Source organism: Lagenorhynchus albirostris, chromosome 6 (genome assembly GCF_949774975.1).
Source record: "Lagenorhynchus albirostris chromosome 6, mLagAlb1.1, whole genome shotgun sequence".
NCBI lineage: Eukaryota > Metazoa > Chordata > Mammalia > Artiodactyla > Delphinidae > Lagenorhynchus > Lagenorhynchus albirostris.
Genome location: NC_083100.1, coordinates 19610365 through 19627815, shown reverse-complemented (window position 1 = coordinate 19627815; position 17451 = coordinate 19610365). Strand labels below are relative to the sequence as shown.

General features: G+C 56.4%; 1 protein-coding gene across 8 annotated transcripts in view; it reads right to left on the bottom strand.

Moving 5' to 3' along the window:
* Positions 1 to 17451, bottom strand: part of TNS1 (tensin 1) — a 190851-nt gene that overhangs the window by 121831 nt on the left and 51569 nt on the right. The window contains exon 1 of one of the 8 annotated variants that reach the window (XM_060152147.1): positions 15767 to 15994. The exons of the other annotated variants lie outside the window; for them this stretch is intronic. The gene's annotated coding sequence lies outside the window, so the exon portion shown is untranslated. Of the gene's footprint in view, positions 1 to 15766; positions 15995 to 17451 lie in introns of those variants that run through there. 8 annotated transcript variants of the gene reach the window in all.

Genomic DNA, 17451 nt, shown 5'->3' with positions numbered 1-17451 from the left:
TCACATTATGAGTCCAGTGGGCTCTATCAAGAAAGACCCAGTCGGCCCCTGCCAGCGAGGCAAGGGCAGGCTGGGAGGCCCAGCCTAGTGGACCAGGGCGTGGCTTGGAAGCCGGGGTGAGCAGTGCACCCCTCCAAGACCCGAGGGTGCTCACGGTCAGGCAGCTACGAAATGCCCTGGCCATGGGGGTGGGGGGCGGGGACTGGGCCAGTACAAGGCCTGGGGTGAAAGGGGCAGAGTCACAGCATGGCTTGAAGACACTGGCCTCCCAGACTGAGCCTCAAGCCCTGGGCAGGGGGGTCCCGGGGAGGAAGGGGCCACTGCCCCGGCTCTATCTCCTCCCCAGGCCTGCGCCCTCCCCTCCAGGCCACCCATCCTCACCAGAGCTTGGTCCCGACCTGCTCGGCTGTTTCCTTCCCTTATATAGAGTTCTGCTCGGGACCAGGAAAGGAACTGCGTCAAGTTCCTGGAGGCAAGAAGGGGCCTGTTCCCAGGGACACCTAGAGCTGAGGGGCGGGGAGCCATGCCCCAGCCCAGAGTCCCCTCCGGGGCCAGGGAGCCAGCCAGGGGCAAGGAGGGGGCCTGGCCCTTTCCCCAAAGCCAGCAGTCTCTGACTCAGAACCCAAGCAGACAAGACACAGGGATGACCCAGACAGCCGACGCTGGTCACTGCCCCCAGAGCCCCAGTCCCACCCCCTCCCCCAAATCCTCCTCTGCCAGGCTCCTCTTGGACCACTGACCCAATCAACCCGCCCCCACAGCTCCAGCAGCTCTCCGGTAGCCCAACCCTCCGTCTTATCTCGGGAGCCTTTCCTCAGGCCCCACTCACTGGCCGCCCCAGCTTCTGCCAGCCTCCAGGCCCTGTAACACACTCAAGATGAGGCTCTCCAGAGAGAGAAGTTTCTAGCCACACCCACACACAGCAGCCCTGGCCTGCACAGCCCAACGCCATCCAAGGGGAAGGCCGGGTGTGCCTGACCCTCTTGAGCCCACTGGACTGGGATATTTCAGAGCAGATATTTCCCAAGAAGGTTCTGGCAGCAGCAAAGCAGGTGGGGCAGGCCTAGCAGCAGGCCCTGCCCTCTGCAGCCGGTCCCCTTCAGAGCTTACCCGAAGGATGGCATAAGATAGCACCCAGATCGCCGGATGCCTAGCTGGTGGCAGAACATCTTTTCTGAAGAGCTGCCCACCCTGGAACCCAAACTGGGGCCCCAAGGGCCCAGCTCAGGGGCCACGCTGGCCCACACCCAAAGTCAGTGACCCTGGGAGGGCTGAGGTTCCACGCCAGGCCAGACTTCTCATGAGCAGAAAATCAGAGAAGATGAGTCCAGCAAACAGGTACCAAGTGCCTCCTAGGCACCAGGCCCTGGGAGCACAAGAGGGGAGCCAGGGGTCGGCAGTGACAACCGTGGGGCATGCGGGGCCACAGGCACAGCTGGGCCCAGGGCTTGACCCTGGTCAGCATCCTGCACTCACAGCCCTGTCCCCACTCTGCCTCCTCCTGGGCTCCCTCGTGGCTACTGACAACCACCCAACTTCCGGGCCACCCAAGGCTGTTCAGCCCGAACCTGAGGGTTGGCTGCACTCCTCCTACACCGCCCCCCAACCGAGCCTGGTCAACTCCTCCACCCAAATATCTCTCCAAGCCACCCCCTCACCCCTAGTCTCTTTAATCGTGGAGATTCTTACAACGGCCTCCTGGCACAGGCCTCCCTGCCCTCAGTCCAGTCCTCTAAGCCACTCTCCGCTCGGCAGCCAGAGAACTATTTCTACAAGGCATAGCCGTTAATGCCACTCCTCTGCCTGAAGTCCTTCCATGGCTCCCGGCTCCATGGGATAAAGTCCAGATGCCCTAATATGGTCCTCACGGCCCTTCGAGACCTGGCTGTGTCTCTCTCTCCAGTCCCATTCCTCACCTCTCTGCCTCGAAGCCCGTGCTCCAGCCAGAGAACGCCACTGTCAAGTCTGTTTGGTTTTTTTCCATATGGTACACTGTGAGGTAGGGGTTACCAGCCCATTTTAAAGATGGGGAAACGAGGTGCTGAGAGGTAATGTGCTTAGCCTGAGGTCATACAACCAGTAGGTAATGGAACCAGAGTTCCAACCTGGCAGCACCCCAAGCCTCAGCTCCGCCCAGGACCATAGCACCTTGCCCAGCCGGGGGTCAAAGGTAGAGATTCATGGGGGGCATAGCCTCTGAGGTGGGTGGGCCGGGGAGATGTCTGGGCCAGGGGTGGGGGTGGGGGGTGGCAGAAGAAGAGACCAAAGTGAAAAGAGGCTCTGAGCTGGGGTCAGGAGCAGAGGAGTGAGGTTACCGAGAGCAGTACAAGGGGATATAAGAAGACTGAGGAGAAATCAGCCACCACTGAGGGACCCAGCCTGGAGGACTCAGAGGAAGCAGGGCCTCTGTTATATAAGTGGAGGCACTGAACAGGGAGTTGGAAATGCAGACTTCAAGGTTACCTTATAAGATCTAAAGAGCAGGGAAAACCCCAGCCCTTCCTCCCTGCCTGGAGAAGGGCCATTCGTTCTAAAGCAGGTGGGTTGGATGACACGGCCTCCAGCAGAGAAAACATCGTTTCTAGGAAGCTCCTAGAAGAATCTGGTGAAGGAAAGGGCTGCGGTCTGTAGTCAAGGTTCTAGTGGAACTGGGGACAGAGGGGAGGTGATGGGCACAGAAGCAAGACCAGGCATTCCTTCAACAACAGTAACTGAGGGCCCTTTGGTGCCACTTTCCCAGCTATGGAGACAGAGAGGAGTAAGAATGGCCTGGTCCAGGAGGGGAACCTGTGGCCCAGTGGAGGAGACAGGCATGTAAACAGAGAATTATAAAGAGCTCAGTAACTGCTATAACGGAGGTATGAAGAGGGCTATGACTTCACTGGGATTCAAGTCCATCTGTTTTTCCAGAAATTACACCCAGAGGGAGACTGCCCCATCCTCTCACTCCCCATGAGGGTTTCTGACCTTAGATGAAAACTTTAAGGGAAAAAAGCCTTTGACCCTAAGCTGTGCTAAAACAGTAAGGCAGGAAGGATGCATGGGAAACAAATTTAAGAGCAAGGGGGAAACCCAAGAAGCCAGAGGGTTCTGGGACTGCCAAGGAGCACACCAGGGGCCCTGGTGGAGGAGGCTGGGGCAGGGGGGTGGAGGAGAAGACGGGCTGAGCGAGGTCCCAGACTGAGAATTCCAGGGCTAGGGGCCACCCTCAAACCCACACAGACATCAGAGGTTCCTCTTGCTTTCTTAAACCTGGCCACAGTCAGCTCTCAGGGCAGGGCAATGGCCTGCAGCTCTCTCTCCCTTCCACATCTGCAAGAGGCCTTGCAAACCACAGGTGTTCACGGCTCTGTTTCCTAATCTCAAAGATACCATTGATTGTCTGGGGCACCATCAACTGGACAAGAACTTTTGAGGAGGAAATGCTACCCGAAATGTATTGTACACTTCAACCGTAAGATGCATCCCAAGTTCAGAAATATTAAAATGGGGGGGGGGGCGGGAAGAAGACACCTTGGATTTGAAGAAATTCCCTAAAGTTTTTTTGGTTCTTCAGCTCCCTATGCTGCCTGCATCACTGCCCTATGCCGATGCTATCAGGAAGGCCTTCCTGATGCCTACCTACCTCCTTTTTTAAAGATTTAAGGCTTGCCAAAAGAAAAGCAAACAGGAGAAAACTTCTGTATTCTCAAAGTCCATGTGTGCTCTTGAGTTCCCTAGACCCCTAAAGGTCATTTTGTCTCATCACCGGACTCCAAACCGCTCTGAACCTAACCCAAACATGGTAACTGGGAGCGGGTTCAATTCTGATAGATCATAACACCTTCTGCTTGTGGACCCTCATTTCCAAATTCCTGAACACACTGAGGGATCATGAGTTTCCAACCAAAAGACAAGAGATAGGATTAGAAAAGCCCTGGACTAGGTTAGGCCTGGGCTCAAATACCCATTTGCCATAGACCGGCTATTGAGACCTTATTGAACCTCCCCGAGTCTCAGTTTCCTCATCTGTAAACTGGGGATAATGAGACCTACTTTGCAGAGTGGTTGGGAGGACAAAATAAAGTTGACTGAGATGACATGAGTAAAAATGTCTGGAACACAGCACATGCTTGGGAAACGTCAGCTCCCTTCTATCTGAGCCGGATGCAGTTCTTGCACCTCTCCATGCCTCAGCGCCTTCATTTACAGGGTCGCAAACTGTACGGGGCATACTGTGTGCATTTGATGTGTCTCAACTCATGCAATCCTCACTTGAACGCTGTGAGGTAGGTTCTATTCATATGCCCACTTTACAGAGGAAAAAACTGAGGAACAATAACAGAATGAGAGGAAGGTCCTGTCTGCCTTACGTCAGAGCTCGGAGCAGTATAATACAATGAAAAAGATTCCCATCAAAGCAATTCACCTTTTTTTCTTTGGAGCTTTCGACTCTTAGGTGGCCTAAGCTTCAATTATCTGAAAAGTCACTCATGTAGAAAACTCCTGGGCCACAGATGGCAGCGACAGGAGGAGCTCGTGTGACTGTTCCGCACGATTAGCGCCTGTCAAGGGCTGGTGTTCTGGAACCCCATCTGTTCTGATGGACTGCACCAGGAGCCCCAGGAGCAGGAGGTCCCCGGGGCAGGGCAGGCCAAGCCCAGCTCCATGGAGCTCCTTTAAATCCATCTGCGGCTGAGTCGCAGGAAGCCCCCTCTCGCTCCCAATTAGCCAGCCGCAGAGACTTGAAGCCAGGCCAGCACTGAAGGCCAGCGGAGGCCTGGCTGTCACCGGCATTGTTCAGCTCCATCTGACGCATATCCACCCCTCTGCAACGTTTCCTTGTTCCCCGGGAGGCCCTCCAAGATGCACACATCCGAAACCAGGTCTGGAGGGAAGAGGGGGTGGAGGGAGAGGCAACGGAAGACCTGGCTTTATCTGGCTGGGAAAACAGGCAGATTTTAACTGGACAGGAGAGAGAGCTCACATCAGATAGAGGCCCAGTGACCCAGAGACACGGCACACACACAGCTCAGACGCCCCGAGGCACACGCAGAGCGTGTGCGCGCACACACACACCACAGGACCACTGCCAGGTGCAGATGCAAAGTCACTCCCTGGCGCTCCCTCCCCGCCCCGCCCCAAGCAGAGCCGCACAGACGGGAACACAGCAGCACGGCCAGCACACCTACTAGCAGGGGCAGTCTGCATGGCCCTGAGCTCAGCTGATTTCAGAATGCCAGAGGGGGAAATGACCCATGTGGGCAGACAGTGGAGAGGGGAGAGCATGAACCAGCAGAGGTGGGGGATGTGAGGTGCCCACAGGAGCCTGACCACCCACTGCAGCCGGACAAGTGACAAATTCCCCTTGGACTCGCCCGGGCCACCTGAGCCTTGCCCATCCTTCTGCTAGAGCAGGTGAGGGGGTAAGGCACACAGACGGAAGCTGGGTAGGAGGTGGCAGAAACAGGACGGCATGTGCACAAACGATGGGGCAGATCTAATTGGAGGATAAGCATCCTGAAAATTATGGGATAAAGGCACAGAAGCAGGAATTTTAGAGGTGGAGGTGGTGAGAAGCAAAACAGAGTTTAGGGTTTGTGGGACAACCACTTTATTTGAATACCTACCGTGTACTGTGTACTTCAGACATAGTACCACATTTAACCCGTTCAACAATATGCACAACAGGCAATACTCCCTTTTTCCAGATGAGGCCACTGAAACTCAACAAGAAAAGTAAGTTGCCCAAGACCACTCGGTTATGAGCAGTTGAGCTGGGACTCAAACCCATGACAGTCAGAATACAAAATCTATACTCCTTCAGGCAATCCAAGTCACTAGGGCGCTTAGAGGACGAAACAGGGCAGCTATGGGGCTGCGGGGGTGTGGAGGTATAGATGGGGGGAGGGGCTGGGGCTGGACTCCCAACTCCTAAGGAGGGCAGTGGCAGCAAAGCTCAGGCTGCCGCCGTGACTCAGTGGCTTGGCCTCCAGGGAGCATTTCCGGAGCCCCAGACAGCTCTGTACAGTCTAAGAGCCACCTGCCCAGCAGAGACACTGAGCCATTACTCACAACTTACTCACTCCTCTCTGCACGTCCACTGCTCAGCACATCACTTACTCCCACTCCGTCCCCGAAGCGTGGCCAAGGGGGAGCTGGCAGATCTGCCCAGTTCCCTCCCTCACTTCACCAGCTCAAATCCCGCCAGCACATCCCCACCTGAGTCACTGGGACAGAGACCCAGAAACTCTGGCCCATTCAACTCTGACAGCTGTTGCCCTCCGCTCTGTTCTAAGAAATGGAGCTGGAGGAGAGGTCACCGAGCAAAGAATCTTCCAGTCCCAGGGCTGGAAGGGACCTCCTCAGCGTCTCAGCAGGCTTCCCAGTAGATGCGTAAAGACGCTCCAGGGCCCCCACGTCCATGGTGGACAACTCTTCCAAGAGCCCCAAGAGCAAGAGCCTCTCTGTTCAGAAAGATCCATGGACTTGCAGAACTCCATCACTGATTAGAACGCAAGAACTCTCCTAACTCCACCTTCTCATCTCACAAACGAGGAAACTGAAGCCCAGAGAGGGGAAGTGCTTTTCCCAAGGTCACTCAGTGCCAAAGAGGGACTAGAAACAGGCCACCCGACCCCCCTGCCACCAGTCCCTCCAGCTAATCCCCTCCCCCTGCCCCAAGTCAGGGAAGAGCACTGAAGTCTACCCTCACTCTCCCGTGCTGCAAAGCAGCTGCTCATTCCACAACACGGGCGGTGGCAGAGCTGAAGGCGAGCTGAAGGGGGAAGAAAGGAGTTGCAGCCAGATGATGGTTAGTATAGAGTAATCACTTTCTAACAGTGAAGAGGCATCAGAAACAGTCTGCCCAGGAAGCAGGGAGATGGACCACAGGCCTTCTGAAGGCCCTGGAGCTAAAAGGCCAGGCCCTCTGGCAAGAGATGATGGAAGGAATTCCTGGGGTCCCAGCTGGGGACTAGGGAGAGTCCTGGCCTCCTCTCTGCTCACCTCTCCTCCCCCACCCCTCGCCCTGGCTCGCCCCTGTCTCCCAGGGCTCCAGCCTGGAATCCAGGCCTGGCTGCTGCCTCCGCTCCCACGCTCAGCTCGGCTCAGCTGGCCACAGCAGAGGCAGCACCATGTCCGAGGAGGCAGCTCATGAGGCCCCGAGGACTCTTCAAGCCTCCCCCTATCGCTAGCGCTCTCCCAGCCCGCTCTGCGCAGCCGCTCTCATCCCTGCCAAGAAGCCTCTGCCCGGCTCTCTCCCTCTGCATCCACAACGGTAATAACCATAGCAGTTAAAATAACCAAAGGTCATGCGATATGTCCAGAAGACACGGTTCTTTCTGGTTCCCACATTTTACAGCGGAATAAACTCAAGCACCGGCAGGTTAGGTAAGTTGCCGGCAGTCACACAGCCTGCAAGAGGTGGGGTCAGGATTCGAACCCAGACGGCGTGGCTGCACAGTCTGTGATCGTGACCCCCCGTGCCACACTGCCCTTGTGATGGGACCTCACTCCGGGAAGTTAAAGCTCCTGAAATCTCCGCTCCCTCATCCATGCAGTTGCTGAGCACCTGGCCTCTGCAACACTCAACATTCCTCTTGGCTACAGGGCAGCCCCTGTCCAGACCCTAACCAGACCACTTACAGTCAGGCTGGGCACCCCCTGCCTCCGCACCGACCAGGGGCCACCCTTGTTCACGCATTCATTCAACAAATAGTAAGCACCTACTGGGTGCTGGGCAGGTGCTGAAGGACAGCCCCCCAAAGGAGTCCCTTGATTCCTTAGAAATGGGAGCTGCCCGCAGTCTACCCCCATTCCCGCCTGCTGCAGTCGTCCATCCCTTCATGTGTGAAGGCTTGCCAAGGAGGGCTCTCTTCTGTCCGGAAAGATCTTCCAGGAAGGAGATCTCAGTGCATCTCCAACCTCCTGATCCAGGAGAGGAGGACAGCACGGGGTAAGGAAGCCCAGAGGCACGAAGGGACTCAGGAGAGGGTTCCCCAGCCCAGGGACTCCAGGAGATTGGACTTGTGGCCTGTCCCCGGTCTCCCTGGCTCAGGACAGCCTTCACAGCTACCCAAATCACCTTCCTAAATAAAACCCTCTTTGTGTTTCTCCTACGTGAAGGCCCTCTGCTGTTTCCCTCTCCCAGAAAATCCCCCGCAGCCGGACCCCAAGCAACACCTCCAGGCTCCCACAAAGCCAGCCTTTCCCATACAAACCACTTTCTGTGGGCTTGGCCTGTGGCAGACACTGAGCTTCACAAGTAGGCACTTGACAAGTACAATCTCATTTCATCCCACCAGAACTCTGTAAGATTGCATATTAACCCCATTTTACAGATGCAGACACTGAGGCTCAGCCCAAGGTCATACAGCTAGTAAGCAGCAGAGGTGGGAGGGACACCTAAGCCTGTCCGACTCTGACACAGGCCTGGAGCCATTATTTTATCCATCGTTACATGCGTGCCACTGCGCCTTTGTGCGTGCCTTCCCCTGTGCCTGAAGAAGCCTTTGTCCCTGCTCCTTCCTGCCGAACTCCTTCTCAACCTTCAAAACCCATCTCAAATGGCACCTCTTCTCCAAAGTCTTCTCCATTCCACCAGCTCATGTGCACTCCTTCCTGCTTGATGCCCCCACTGCATGTTGCAGAAACCCTCTGTCTACTCCCCTTTGTTTCCTACTAGACCATGTCTCCTTGGCCTTCCCAGCCCCACACATACCCCTGGCACCTTGCGTGGTAGAGGGTAGATGCCCAAAAAGGCTTTTAAGTGTGCCCAGCTGCACTCAGCCACTGCCACACGGCCCTGACAGTGGGTGTCCGGGCACCGCCCCAGGCCAAGGAGCTGACCCCCAATCCCAAGCAGGCATCTAGTGCCCCCTAGTCACAGCCAACACCCCAGCCCATGTCACCCTGGGTGGGGGCAACTCCCCGTGCTTCCCCCTTCCTGGCCTGGTGGCCCCTCTCTGCTCTACCAGCTCGTCGTTTCTGGGAGTCTCAGCTGGTGATTAGGGCCCTAATCAGTAGGACTTCCTGCCAGTGATTGCCAGAGGTGGAGGGGCGGGGTGGGGAGGGAAGCAAGGTCAATGCAAGGTGAAGTTCACAGCCTGGGACCGGGGGAGGCTCTGGCAGGGAAATGGACTCGCAGATTCTTCCAGCCCAGCGTCTCTCCAGCCCTCCATCCTACAGGTGAGGACATCAGGCCCAGCAAGGGAAGGGATTGGTCCAGAGTCCAGGGACAGAGCAGGAGCCCTGCTCTCCCACTGCCCTAGGCCACAGGGACCCCAGGGCAGAAACCCTCCCTTATGCATCCCCTGAAGCCCTCTGTCTGCCCCTGGGCAACGACCCCCTAGCAACAAGCCCCATGCTGAACCCACAGGCTGCTCCGCATAAAGGGTTGTCGGAGACCAGTTGACTACTCAGGTCTGGTCAAGGTCAAGGGTCAAAGGTAAGCCCCTCCTCTAGATGGGCAATGGCCTAGCAATGGGGCAGAGGTGAGCAGGGGCTGAGGAAGGGAAGCGAGATAGGGTCGGGCTGAGCTCAGGAACCCTTTGCAGCTGTCATCACCATCAGCCCAAGCCCATTCTTTCTCCAAAAAAAAAAGCTTAATGCCTTTTACAGTTGCAATTGGGCGGACCAGGGGTCCGGAAATGGAGCTCACACCCCCAACCCGGAGCAACCTCAGCCTTCCTGGGTGGGAACCAGGGCTAGGTGGAGGGTGTAGCTTGGCAGGCCTTGAGGGCTGACCCCTACTAACGAGGAACATCAGGGGCACCAGAAAGCACAGGACCCCAGAGAGGCCTCAGATGGTGAGGGAGTGTGGCCAAGAGCCTGCCCCTGCCACCACGGGGTCAAAGCTCCCAGCTCTGAGGCATGCAGGAAAGGCTGGGCATGGTTCTCCCTCACCTCCTACCAGTAAGGGACTAAACTAAAGTTGCAGCAAGAGGGATGCAGGTTAGGACTTCCCTGGTGGCGCAGTGGTTAAGAATCCGCCTGCCAATGCAGGGCACACGGGTTCGAGCCCTGGTCCGGGAAGATCCCACATGCCGCTGAGCAACGAAACCCGTGCGCCACAACTACTGAGCCTGCGCTCTGCAGCCAACGAGCCACAACTACTGAGCCTACGAACTACAGCTACTGAAGCCCACGCGCCTAGAGCCTGTGCTCCTCAACAAGAGAAACCACCACAATGAGAAGCCCTAGCACCGCAGCGAAGAGTAGCCCCCGCTCGCCACAACTAGAGAAAGCCCGCACGCAACAACGAAGACCCAACACAGCCAAAAATTAAACGAAATTTAAAAGAGGGATGCAGGTTAGACTTCAGAGAGACCTAGAGGGTATAAGACACAGCAACTTGCAGCATTATTTGGGGAATCTCACTTTCAAATATAGTTGCTACCCCTACGGGTATAGTCCATGGTCAAGAGTAGCTTGCCCAGAGGTCAAGAGTGGCCTGCCTGGAGGCCAGGCCACATCCTTGCTGGGCTGGGAGTCTCTGATTCAGTGACTCTCGTCAAGGAATGGATGGGATCCAAGAAGGGGAGCCTGGGCTGGTTTATAATAATGCATCTTGTCTACAGTGATGGCAGCTTTCTCAGAGTTCTCCATAAACACAGCTCCCTTCCCTGGGCAGAGAAGGCCTCGAGAGGTCCCCTTATCTCCCCACCAGCCCCCAGTCACAGAGAGACAGAGTTGGAGCGGGGAGGACGTCTCTTCTCTGGGCTCTGATGCTAGGACCCCTTGGGGGAAAATGATGCCAACATCTCCTCCACTCTCTGGTCCCATAAGCCTCCCTATCTTAGGGGTGGAACAACCACAGCAAGAGAGAAAAGGGCCAACCCAGAGTTGGGCTCCTGGAAGGACACCACCACCACCACCACCACCACCACCACCACCACCAGTAATAATTATAATAATAGCAATAATAATAATTGCTAACATTTATTGAGCACTTACTATGTGCCAGGCACTGTTCAAAGTGTTTTCAGTGAACTAACTCATCTGATCCTCACAACCACACTATGAGGCAGAAATTATTATTAAAACTGTCAAGGGCATTATGCTAGGTGAAATAAGTCAGACAGGGAAAGACAAATACTGTATATCACTTATATGTGGAATCTAAAAAATACAACAAACTAGTGAATATAACAAAAAAAGCAGACTCACAGAGAGAGAGAACAAACTAGTGGTTACCAGTGGCAGGGCGGGGGTGGGGGGATATAAGGGTAGGGGAGGGGAAGGTACAAACTATTGGTTGTACAAACTGTTAGGCTACAAGGATGTACTGTACAACACAGGGGATCTAGCCAATATTTTGTAATAACTGTACATGGAACGTAACCTTTACAAATTGCATTAAAGGATAAAATTTTTTTTAAATTTTTAAACTGTCTGAAACTCTCACCCGTCTGCCCCTCATTAGTCAGTTGATTCGCGCTAAGCAGCACTGTGCCCGGCACAGCAAGGATCACCAGGGAGGCAAGTGGCACAGGCATGCCCTCAAGGGGCTTGTAATCCAACTAGAAGACATGTGAGCACCTAGGAAGCTTGCAAGGGCTAGGAAAACTGAGGGGTCCCATATTCTCTGCTGGAGAAGGCCTAGGAAGTCTCCTGGGGGCCCTGACCTAGGCCTGGGACCCTTGCCCCATAATGGCAGAAAGACAGGATTCCACTCGGGCCCTGCTGTAGCCCCTCACGCCCCATCAGCTCCCCAGGACACAGCCCTTCTGGGCCAGTCCCTCTCTGCTTCCTGGAACACCCAGGCCTGAGCTACAGGCTTGCAGCCCTAAAAAGGCAGGGATTAGAGAGCCCAGACTAACCCTGGAGGACGGACTAGGACTGGCAGCGCCAGGGACGGCCTTGGGCCCACCTACCACCCCCCACCCCACAGACACCGACCACCCTCCCTGAGGAAACCGAGGTGTGGACAAGTAGGAAGATGGCCAAGGTCACCAAGCTGGCTAGAGGCAGGCCAGGGACCCAGCTGCACCTTCTGCGGCCCCGCCCCCCACCATGGGAAAGCGTTTCAGGTGATTGGCGAGAAGGAAGGAGGGGAGGGCTGCATGTGACCATGCATAATAGAGGGGGCACCCGAGGGGGGGTGGCGTGGCCCACAGGACTGGCAGCCCTGCCCCCCCGCCACCACCCTCGTTCCAGCTTGCTTGTGCCCACAGCTCTGCACGCCTAATAGCTTTGGAAGCCAAGACCGGGGCCATGGGCGGACGGTGCTGGGGACAAAATCCCTCCAGCCTCCCCAGATCCCTCCCTCCCTCCCGCAGCACCAACCCATTTCTGATTCGCTTTTTTTCAGAGTCGAGTAACTGGGAGAGCTTTCCTCTGCCCCCCTTTGATACACATCCCTCAACTGGGCCTCGGTTTCCCTTTCTGGGGTGAAAGAGACTCAAGGCCCCAGAAATAAGCCAAGAAGCCGGAGTAGCTGCACCTGAAACCCTTTGCCAGCCACCCCAGCTCCGACCCTGACTTCTCCAGGGTCAAGGGCACACTCAGCATCTCACCTTCCTGCCCCTCCCACTGGGTCCCCGTCAGACCAGAGGAAGAAGCATCCTAACTGAGCAGCTTCATCTGGTCCCAAGGTACTGAAGTTAGACCTCAGAAGGGACTTCATCCTCAGCTGAGACCAGGACCCTACTCCTTCGCTCTCTCCACTAAGGAGAAAAGGGCTCCCAGGGCATCCAGAGAGGAGGGGCTGCAGAGAGAGGCAGGCTGGGACATCCAGTGTGGGTCCAGAGCCCACCCCAGAAGCCCACCTTGACGCTCCATCAAGGGAAACTCAAGTCTCCCAGGGTTTGATGCTCAGAAATCTTGAACCCCACCCCTACCCTGCCTCTCCTCTCTGCCCTCAAGCCCCCCCACCCCAACCTTGGAAAGCAGGTCTGGAGAGGCCAGTGGCGGGGAGCAGGTGGCCGGCTCCTCCCACACTCCAGAGAGGCACTAGAACTACGCCCTTGGCTGGCACCCCCAGCAGTTAGTTACACAAACCACCTCTAGCTGCCCTGACTACCCTGTATTATTTTACAAATTCGGAAACCAAGGCTCAGAGAAGTGCAGCCCCTGTGTTTTTCCCATCTCAGATCTTGGCTCCGCTGCCTACCATTTCCAGGCAGGCTGGGGAGGCCCCTTTTGGGGGGCAAACTGGACAGGGGCTCAAGCTGCCCACCTTCAGTGCACACCCCCCTCCTTGCCTACTGCCCCCAGTTAGCACCTTAGGGCGGGATGTGGGCTCTAACTGCAGGGGAGCAGGGCTCCCCTCCATCCTACACCATGCCCTGGGCCCACAGGTCTGCTCCAGCCCTTGTGGGGTTAACCAGCCAGGCAAGGCAAGCAGTGGGACAAGAGGAATCGGAAGAAACTCAAAATCCTGGCAGGAAGCAGACCTGGTGGGGCAGTGAGCTATGGGTGTGAGGGCAGAGCGTCAGGCTCTCTGTTCCCCGAACATCGGCAGGGCACAAAAGAACCCTGAGAGGTCCTGCCTGTGCCCACACCCCAGGCCAGAGGCCACTGCCTTCCTGCTCCCTGATCCGGGTGTCAGAGAATTCCCCGACTCTAAGAATCCCAGGACCTGAGCATCCCAAGAGACCTTCAAGGTCATCCCTTCTAACCACATCCCAGCTCAGGAATCCTTCCAAGCTGCTGTCCGGTTCTGTCTGATCTCCCCGCCCCCAGACGGGAAGCTCACGACCTTACAAGGCAGCCCTTTCTCCGGCTGCCCCGCCAGGCTTGTTAGGAAGCCCTTCGTTACACCGAGCTGAGCTTCCTTCACCAAACTAAAATCCATTCTGCCCCTTTGCTTCCTACTCTTACTTCAGTAGAAACAGGGCACTGAGAGTTCCCAAGCTCCAAAGCTTCAGACACAGTCCATCAGCAATGAGAAGATGGTCACCAAAGAGTAACCTCCTCTCTGAATTCCTCTGCACCCCACCCCGGCCCCCCTCCAACCTGGCCTCCAGCTCCCTGTGTTTACAGTTCTGGACACCGCAGCCCCCATGGGAGATTCTGAACTGGGGCTTTGAGGGAAGTGAAGGATGAAGCATGGGATGAGGGATCAGGAAGGAGAGCCAGAAGGGTTCAAGGCCAAGGATTTGGAAGCAGAGGTTCCCAGGTTGCCTCCTCCGCCACCCAAGAATTCTCAGCTCAAAGTTCTGGCTCCCAGTCCTATTAGACTGGCTGAGAGACCCTCCTAGGCCCTGGCCCACTGTCTCCACTCCCTGCCCTCTGCGGGCAGCAGAGTCAAGGCCAACCCCACGCTGCGATCCCAGCACTGATCCCGTTGAGAGCTGTCCCAGCCAGCTCCCCACTCCAGAGCCAGGTCCAGGTCCTCCCTCCTACTCTCCTAGGCCAGAGGGGTCAGAGCAGAGGGTGCCTTAGCCTTAGCAAGCTTTGAGGTCCCGGGGGAGAGCGAGGGTGGGGGAGACTGGAGTAGCCGCCAGCTGGCAGGGGTGGGAGCAACTTAAGGCCAAGTCTGAGCCACAGTGGTCCCCACCCGACCCAGGCAGCTGCAGGAAGGGGCCCAGCAGAGACTCAAGGAAAAAGGGTACTCCCCCCACACCCTCCCAAACCCCTGGCTGGCTCTACCACATGCAAGGAACGCTGGGGCTCCCAGAAGAGAAGCCCCTGTCCCCAAAGGCTCTAGAACCCTCGCCTCCAGCTGCCCCTCTAAGCCTCACTCCACGACCGCCTGTTCTGCCCTCCCCAAGCCAGTTCCTCCCCTCCCCAGCACCCATCCTGTCCCCTAACCCCATCCCACCCCCCTGCAGGGAGCCCAGTTCGGGAGCACAGCGGGCTTCTCTTGGTCACCCCTCGGTCACCACCCTCCCAGTTTCCTCTTCTAAGACAGTGCCCAACCTAAACACATCTGGAGAGGCAGTCCTGGCCCTGGTCCTGAACTGAGGGTAGGGGACAGACACTGAGGTTAGCTCTGTATGGGTGCTTGGGCTTGGCAAGGGGTGGCAGGCATGACCGAGGGTCAGGGCAGGAGAGAGCGGTGGGGAGAGAGGAAGGAGCGGGGGGTGAAAGGCAGCTTGTGTCTGTTCATTAACCACCTGGATTAGCTATTTCTACCCAGAGGGGTGAGAAGGGAGTCGGAGCTGCTGGCTGGGGGAGGGCGGCAGGGGGCACTCATGCCAGGCTGTGCCCATGGGCAAGGGAGCACGGACCCACGCTGAGGAGGGTGAAGTGGGAAACCTTCTTGAGCCTGCCAGACCCTCATTCACAGACGTGGCTGCCCCTGGGAGATGAGGCGTGGAAGCAAGAAGAGCCCCAAGGAGGAAGAAGGTGCCCAGTAACAGCTCCCGCCCATGGCAGGGCAAGAAATGGAGAGGAAAAACTGCCCACGCCTGTGTCGTGGTCCTCGCCCCCAGGCAGCCCTGCGACAGCAGGCAGGCAAGGGAAGGGACCCTGGAGACTAAATGCCCCAACCTCCCCACTGCCTTGGTCAGTGTGTCCCTCCCCACTCGTCCCTGCTGGCCTCGGTCTCAAGCAGCCACTGACACCAGCAACTTCCCCAGCAAACAAAACTCCTTGTGACTGGTCTCCCTCCAAGCAGGGACAACCGCGCCCCAGACATCCCTGCCAGAACCAGACACTGACGGCAGGGGGCTGACATGTTGGCCTGGGGGGCTACCTAGCCCAGAGGCACGTGAGCAGGCAGACTGACCTCCCCCCTCCTCTAATTCATGCCCCACTGGTGGTCCTGACAGCACCAGTGCAGGCAGCCCGCCACACACACACACACACACACGCACACACACGCACACCCCACACTCACCTTTCCGGCAGAGGAGCCACTGGGTGGGATGGGTGTCTGGGCTCACAGGACGGGGGGCGGCGGTGAGCAGTGATGGGGCAGCAGCTGTGGCTGGCAAGAAGCTGGTTGCCGAGAGGAGGGCGTGAGTGAGCCTTGTGTCCAGGCAGGGAGCTGGCGCAGGGGGCAGAGCTGGTCCCAGGGCCCCTACTGGGAACTGAGCAAGGGCGCAGCTCGCCAGGCTCCCTCCCCTGGCAGTGGAGGCGGGCGGGCTGTCAGCGCACCGCCTCCTCCTTCCCCCTTCCCGGAGCCGGCCAGCAGTCTGCCCGCCGCCTCCTTTAACCCCTGAAGCACTCGGCCAGGGCATTCACGTCCAGCTCCCAGCTCGGCCAGCTGGGCGGCAGGGCCCGTATGCCTGCGGCAAGGCATGCCAAGAAGGGTGCCCCCCCATGGCTGCCAGCCCAGCAGCCTCCCAGGGGACCTGAAGCGAGGGACAGAGGGCTTTCGGGGCAGAGGGGGCAGGATGCCAAGAGGTCCAGGACCCCATGGAAGAGACACAGCTACAGAGAAATGGCCCAAGGGCTACTGGGTGGAGAAGGATGGTTGGTGAGACAATAATAATAATAGCAACTCCCAACTTTTGTAAACCGCTCTGCCTTATGCTGTTTCCAACTCATTTTGTGACTGGAGACCTAAAATCTCATTTCTGAACCTGTTTTTTTTGTTGTTGTTTTTTTTCTGTCAAATGTGGGATAACAATCTTGGCTTTTTTCTCTGGGCTGAGTTAGGACGTTTGTGACTGTATATTCAAAAATGATTTGAACTGAACTCTCATTAATGAAATGCATGCTTCAATTCTCTTTGAAATACATCCAAAAATAAAAATAAGACGGATTGATGGAGGGAGAGATAGAAATGTGATAAAGCAAATGTAGCAACGTGTTTATTACAGAATCAGGGAGATTACCATATTATCCTTTCAACTTTTCGATATGCAAAAAAATTTTGACAATTAAAAATATTGGGGGAAATGTGATTTGAAGTCTGGGGTACCATACAAATGATAAAAGAAGCAGATAGGGTTATTCTGAGGGGAAGGAAAAAGTCATTTGCTGCATACCTATTTGTACGCCTGGCACTTAAAGAATATTCCCTCTCTCTCACTTAATCTTCGAATCTCCCTTGTTATTTTAGCTGAAGAAAGTGACCCTGGAGCGGTTAGCTGACTTGTCCAAGACCACACAGGATTGTGTAGAGCAGGAGCTCGGATCCGACGGGCTGGCTCCAGAGACAAGCTCCCCACCACTCAGCCCTCCAGAGATTCAAAGGTCCTTCTCTTGGCCACCTGGGCCACCCTCCTGTGAGGTCCTGGGTCAGTGGCCTGCATCTCTGAGCCTCCTCAGTTTCCCCTGCTGGCCGATGAGTTTGGATCCAAAGGTCTTCAGAGATCTTTTCTGGTTCTAATGTTCACTGATTTTATGAATCCAGCCAAACCCTTACCCAGCCTTCAATTTTCCAAAGAGTAAAGTGATAGGGGAGCCCCGGGAGGAACAAACAGCCTCAGGAAAGATTTGGTGGCATCTGGGGCCAGCGTCACAGAGATGGTCAGCACGTGAGAGGGCTGCTCCCCAACCCCCCCCCAATCCGTGACAGTGAAGCCCAGGAGGACGGAGACGGGGAGAGAGGCACCTCCTCAGGACCTTACGTGG